Consider the following 6,899-nt stretch of genomic DNA (forward strand, 5'->3'; position numbering starts at 1 on the left):
CGGCAAAAATGATAGAAACTACATAACTGCAGTCATTCTGGTGCAAATCAATTGATGCAAATAACAAATAACATTCTGCTGCCATCCAGTGAAAACATGGTTGTTCATGAGCTTACTGTTCCGTGAACTGTCAAAAGAAAAGAAACCTGAAACTCTTAGGAACTCTCAAGCCAATGCTATAGTTGATTTTTGTCATTGGTCTTCATGTCTTTGTCATGGGTTCCAGTTGCCATGGCGCCGCGGATGGCTGCCTCGGTGTGTTGGTGCGCACTCTTTTGCCTTATTTTCTTTGTAAATTCAGTTTTCTGCTTTGGTTTCCAGAGCTCTTTAACCAGAGAAGAGCTCATTAACATCAGAGAAACAACTCCAGAGGATTTTTTCCACCTTTCTCGACTCACCTGTGGGATTATTGGACATTTTGGTCAGAGGTCACTGACCGTTGCTCTCGCAGTGAAACGCCGGAGGAGAGGAAAACGTGCCGGTGCGCTTGCGCGTCTCCGCCGGCGCGGACTCCGCACACCGCTCCCAGGTATCTTTCTCTCCAAGGTGCGTTCACTGCCCAACAAGCTGGATGAACTTCAGCTACTGGTGCAGAAGAACAGAGACTTTTCTTCATCTGCCGTCCTGTGCTTCACGGAGACGTGGCTGTGTGGATCGATTCCGGACTCTGCGCTGGAGCTGGCCGGCCTCCAGCTCTTCAGAGCGGATCGCGACACAGAGCTGTCCGGCAAAACGAAAGGTGGAGGAATCTGTTTTTATGCTAACAGTGGCTGGTGCAGAGACGAGACAGTGATGCTGCAGCACTGTTCTCCTGACCTGGAGACTTTCATCATAAACTGCAGGCCCTTCTACTCCCCCCGTGAGTTCACCTCATTCATCCTGGTCAGTGTTTACATCCCACCACAGGCCACAGCAGATACTGTGTGTGGAGCGGACCAACCCGGACTCCGTAGTTATTGTCCTTGGTGACTTTAACAAAGGTGACCTCAGTCATGAACTGCCCAAATACAGACAGTTTGTTAATTGCCCGACCAGAGAGGGGAACACTCTGGACCACTGTTACACCACAATCAGTGGTGCTTATCACGCCGTCCCCCGGGCTGCACTGGGCCACTCTGACCATGTCATGGTCCACCTGATTCCCACATACAGGCAGAAACTAAAACTGTGTAAACCTGTTGTTTACAAGAGCCTCCAAGAACCTCCAATCACCAAAACAAATTCCTTGTATGTGGAAACATACTTGGCAATAAAACTGATTCTGGTTCTGATTCTGATTTATCTCGTCTAAAGCGGGTGCAGAATGCTGCTGCTAAACTGCAAACTGGTACCAGGAAGAGAGACAGCATCTCACCTGGACTTGCATCCCTGCACTACCTACCACTCAAATACTGAGTTTAAGGTTCTTTTATTTGTTTTTTTCAAAGCTTTAAACAGCCTGGTCCCCAGTATATCTCTGAGCTCATCTGCCTCCTTTCCATCCACAGATCTCTCAGATCACACCAGCTGCTGCTGCTGGCTTTCCCTTGGTCGGAGCGAAGGGTAAAGGGTGAGTTTGTGTTCGCTGTGGCCAAACCCAGTTTACCTCTTTTAATCAAATGTTCTCCCTCTGTGGACAATTTTAAGGCTGAACTGAAAACCCACATTTTCTCAGGTTTTTGAGAGTTCTTAAGTTTTCTTTTTTCATTTTTAGCCTCCTGTGTTTTGCATTTCAAACTGTTCCTTGGTTGTCTGTACCTATATTGTTTGTTAATTCAGTGTTATATCTCTTTACGTTTGCTTCCATTTGGCTGTTATGCTGTTTTCATGCATTTCATTTTACAGCCCTTTGGTCAACTCTGGCTGTTCTAATTGTGCTTTGTAAATAAATGTGATTCCAAGAGGCCATGGCACATACATTCTTCACATTCTGTTGATATTCTTAGCTGCTTTTTGATCGTTTTAATACTCATACATTACTCCTTCAAATGCATGAGCATTAAAAATAGAATTTGTCATTTTTCTGCTGACATGTAATAACCACAGAACTCTCTGATTTCTTTTATAAATTGTCATGTTTTAAGCACACGGTGCCACTTTACTGTTCCCCAGAATACTGTAGATCCTTCTTCATGGGAACTAGAAACTATGCAGTAATGGCTCTTTGCAGAAAAGCTATTTAGTGAAGTGGATATCAGGGATATATGGCTCATCATTATTCCCATGCTATATTACACTAAGGCCCCTAAACTCCTAGTGCCCATCCCCAGAGTCCAGTCCTAATACCTCCTCTTCCACAGTCCCCTGACCACAATAATAATGGGTAGCACTTTACCACACATCATTCATCAGACTGCAGCTCTGTTCAGAATGGCTTTCAGTGGTACTTTCTGACTTTACAAGCATTCAAAATACAGACAACCTCTCATTTTTCTGTCATAAAACATTTTTAGGACAATTGCAAAAAAGATTAGGTGCAAAACACGGTTTTTATCCCGACAGAAGCTTTCAAAAGAGGCTCTATAAGGCTTGAAATGTTCTTAGTCTCTGTTTGTCGCTCTGTATCTTCCCCTCTCACTTTCTTACACCCTTCTTAACTTAGACAGTCATAAGAATGTACTGTAATTGGAGATAAACAGCATTTATCTTCTCTATTGTCCCTGAATAACCCTCTGGCCCATCTCAGGTTTATTAGCCTCTTTATTGCACGAGTGTGAGAGTACAGTACTTGACATATTCATCTTCCTAGTAATCTTTTATACTGCATTTATAATGATACCACCCCTTGGAAAATGAACTTTTATTCATACCAGCAATTAAGATCTTGTGCAGTTTGTCTTGGCCACCGGGGAATGATACAACCTGAGGAATCACTCTGCTAATGATGGCCTGTCAACGATGCAGCTGTCTGGAATAAATCGTCAAGATCCCCTCATAAACAGCTATTCCCCCAACATCCAGCACACACAGACACACATATAAACACACACACAGACACTTTGTTAAACTTTGTTGTGTTGTCAACTTTGTACACAAGATGAGGGAATGTGACTTGCCCAAACTCTATTTACTGGAATACCAATATGGAATTCTCACACACAGTATTCATCAAGTGACACTTCACTATACGTCTAGCTTAAGTTTTCTATTCTGGCGAGGCACATATGCAGCTTACAGTGACAACAGCGGCAGATTTGTCTCTTGAAAATAGCATACATTTTTGAAACAATGTCTGTGAGTTCCCCCAAAGTAAACATGAGCAGCTTTCTTTTTTCCGGCCAACTGAGATGGTGACTACCAACAGATTTTACCAGCTCTAGCTTGTTCGAATAAACTCCTGTGCTACTCCCCTGTGAGTGGGTTGAAATCTCTGTCTCCACATGACTTTTCTTTTCAACATTAGCTGATTCAGTATGAGTTGAGAATCATGGATCTTATGTACATATGCAAATGATGGCTGCATGATATGATGCTAAAAGACTTAGGTTAAAGCTGCATGTCCCAAGGAAGAAACCAGTATCCTCACCAGCTGATGATCCATGTGGAATACATAGAAATCAATGAGCAGCATATGTCATAATGTTATGGTGCAGTATTAAAGAAAGCTTCAAACATCTGAATGTGATTCGATCTGACTGGATGGTTACCTGCACAGTTAGAGTTATGCTTTACTGTTTGCATTTTCGAACTGTACTTTTCAGTTTACAAGAGTAAAGGATATGAGGATGAGGCATAAATGATGAGTTTGGCAAAAGTAACCTAACACCAGTGTGGCTGGAGTTGCTGGAGTGTAAACTTTCCCATGTGAGTGAAGAGCAGGAGAGAGCAGCTGCTTAGTTTGAACTGTGATGTGGTTAAATCAAGTAGCTCCAGCACAGTGGATGTTCTAATGTAATCTGTAACCCCACAAAATAAACTAGTATAGCTAATAACATCCCCCTTACCTCTGGAAATAACACTTGGTTATAGTTGTAAGCTAATTACCGAGGCATGCTAATGTTTGCAGCTCACGTGATAGCAAACAAACACACGTTCTTCACATTGATCTTGTATTTCAGTTTTTTTAGAGGCTAAGAAAAGACAGCACCATCCCAGCTCTTTAAAACAATTCTTAATACAGCACCATACACACTGTTATAGCAAGTGGAAGAATCCAAAGTTTTGCAGGCCTGCTGTGCCCATGAACACTTTTTTAAACTACAGAATGATAGAAGTGTACAGGTTAGCAAAAAGTGTGTTTGTATTTGCGTCTGTATTGTTCAAAGCGTCATAGCAAATCAACACATTTTCTCAGTTTTCACTGGAAATGCTCCAAAAAGCCTCAATGTCAGAGGATGCAAAAATAATTTAAGACTTCATTTCTCCCTCTCAACAATATCATATGTCAACTCTGATGCCATTTACTCCCATCAGATCTGTTTTGTGATTGTTAACCAAGACCATCCATCTCACACTCATCTCAGCAGCCTTATTAGTCCTTAATTCAGAAAATTTGAAATGTTTAATATCCCAAGATGGATTGTAATGTAGCTTTGTCAGATTCAATTTCACTGATCATATTTAACCTTGAGCCTGCAACTCACTCACAGGTTTGAAGACTGCATTACCATTATCAATTGTTAAACCCATTTTCAGAGGCCTCTAAAGATGAAGGCTCTAATAATTTCTTTCTGCTCTTGTGGACTGAATGGAAATTTCTAATTTGTCATGATTCATGATGAGTAGTTTTGAGAGGCAGCCCTGTTTTCTTCTAGCGACAGATGAGTTTCTACATTTCCAGTCACATTCATTGTTTATTTTATTTTATTTAGTTGGAAGCTGGGTTTGGTAAATAGCAGCAATTTTTGCAAACAATTACAACAGAAAATGCTCTCAATAAAGATCATTCAATAAAGATTCATTTTTTAAGTGTTTCAGTAGCTAAAAATACATGCAGTGTACACAATACAGCATCCAGAGTGCAACCATTTTGGTCACACATGCGACCAAAAAATTATCAAGTGCGACTAAATAATTTGATGGGTCACACGGGTGCACCTGACATTTAAAGTGGTCTGTGTGTGTCTGTAGTATTATTTTCTTTCCTACCCAGATTCTGCAAAGACCCAGTCCTACTCTGTCTTTCATTGGCTCTGACTCTTTCATCAAGAAAAAATGTTGCAGTGCCTGTTACACCTGTCCCCAGCCCTGAAAGGCCCAGAAGGAATGTCACCTTTAACTAAACCTTTCTAAGGCTGACCTCCTAGTCATCCCAGTCAATCAGTCTCTCCATCACAATATCAATATCAAAATCACCTCTTCCCCAACCAATGTTGTGGGAAAACCTGGGTTTCATGTTTGATGACCATGCAGCTTTCCTTGTCTGACCATGTTGCATCCCTCACTTTGCAGTATACAACATAAGAAAAACCTGGCATTACCTGGCCCAGTACACCACCCAACTCTTGGGTGGTCCTGGCCATGGTTATCTCTCACCTCGCCTACTGCAGTGCCTTTCTAGCTGCCCCCCCTTCGTGCTCAGTGAAGCCCTTACAGATGGTCCAGAATGCTGCAGCCTGTCTGGTCTTCGATCAGCCTACAAAGGCACATGTCACACATGCCACTCATTGATCCACACTGTCTACCAATAGCCATCCGAATCACATTCAAGTCACTAATGCTTGCCTTCAGAGTGACCTTTCGGTTCTGCACCCATCTACTTGAACTCAGTCATACAGGCTAATGCTCCATCTCAGCCACTGCACACAATACAGTGGCAGTCCAGATTGTTCTTGTCTGTGGTGGTGGAACAAGCTACAGAAGGTTATCAGAGCAGGGGTATCCCTTTCTATCTTCATACATCACACATCAACGAATTTCTTCCAAGGGCACCTCCTCTCCTAAAACCAATAGCACCCTCACTAGCACTTTAGTGTTGTAACTCACTTGTAAGTGGTTTTGGGTAAACGCATCTGCCAAATGAATAAATATAAATCCAATATAATGTATTAAGTATGAGAAACAAAATGGAGTTAAAGTATTAAAGTGAAAGTACTGGTTTGGTCTCCTTGACTGATACATTATCATCTATTGCGTCATTAGATTTGATTTAGATTAGTCTCATAAACAATTGAAACATGACCTCTGACATTGCTCTGCGTTTTGTATGATGTCACAAATTTTGGGTGCACCTAATTTATATGCTAGCTATTGTTGTGAAATATAAATTCATAATGAATATAATCTATCTTAGAGTTTTGAGACCTGGCTGCTGACCATAGTGACACCAGGGAATGGGATAGGGTAGCTGGAAGATGTAAATGTGCCATATTTAATCTTCCCTCAAAAATTACTTCTAAATTACCCTTGAGCAAGGCACTAAACTCCTAGGAACTACAAGTTGTACAGCCAGAGCTTTGCTCAAATTGGACAATCTTACAGCACGCAGTTGGCAACAAGTACCAATGCAGGAGGCAGGTGTGTCCTTTATGTAGCAATGCAGAGTTAGATTTTGAAGGCATCAGAGCTTCATGCAGGAGACTGGGGTTTGCATCCGGTCACGATCCAAAAGTTAATATTTGCTAAATCTGATGATCTGAATGAGTGAGGGTTCCGTGTGAGAAAGAGCATGTGGTGGTGATTACACTTTTTACATACTTGTATCCATGACAGTCATTAAGGATAGTTGTTAGACAACTAAATAAACTGTTGTTGTTAGGGTTACATTCATAGATGGCACCCTAACATCACATTTTGTGGTTCCTATCAGGGTTCTGGGTTGACTTACTTGCCAGGTAATGTTAACAGTGGTAAGGAAACAAAGGACTGATTTATAAAGCAATGGAAAGTTGTGGGCTGAGCATTCATCTAAATATAGGAGCAGCTACTGTGCAGAAAGTAAGAATAGAGATGTGTGGTGGGTTTAATTAGAAGTGTGCAGG

The 6,899-nt window shown here is 41.6% G+C and overlaps 1 long non-coding RNA gene across 1 annotated transcript; it reads left to right on the forward strand.

Annotated features, from left to right (window-relative positions):
• Positions 1–623: 623 nt before the first annotated feature.
• Positions 624–6,579, forward strand: LOC139628440 (uncharacterized). The gene is made up of 3 exons (XR_011692779.1): positions 624–980; positions 1,294–1,402; positions 1,488–6,579. It is a non-coding gene; the product is annotated as an uncharacterized lncRNA (long non-coding RNA).
• The last annotated feature ends 320 nt before the right edge of the window (positions 6,580–6,899 follow it).

Source organism: Trachinotus anak, unplaced genomic scaffold (assembly GCF_046630095.1).
Source record: "Trachinotus anak isolate AG129_WGS33_773 ecotype Australia unplaced genomic scaffold, CSIRO_AGI_Tana_v1 ptg000011l, whole genome shotgun sequence".
Classification (NCBI taxonomy): Eukaryota; Metazoa; Chordata; class Actinopteri; order Carangiformes; family Carangidae; genus Trachinotus; species Trachinotus anak.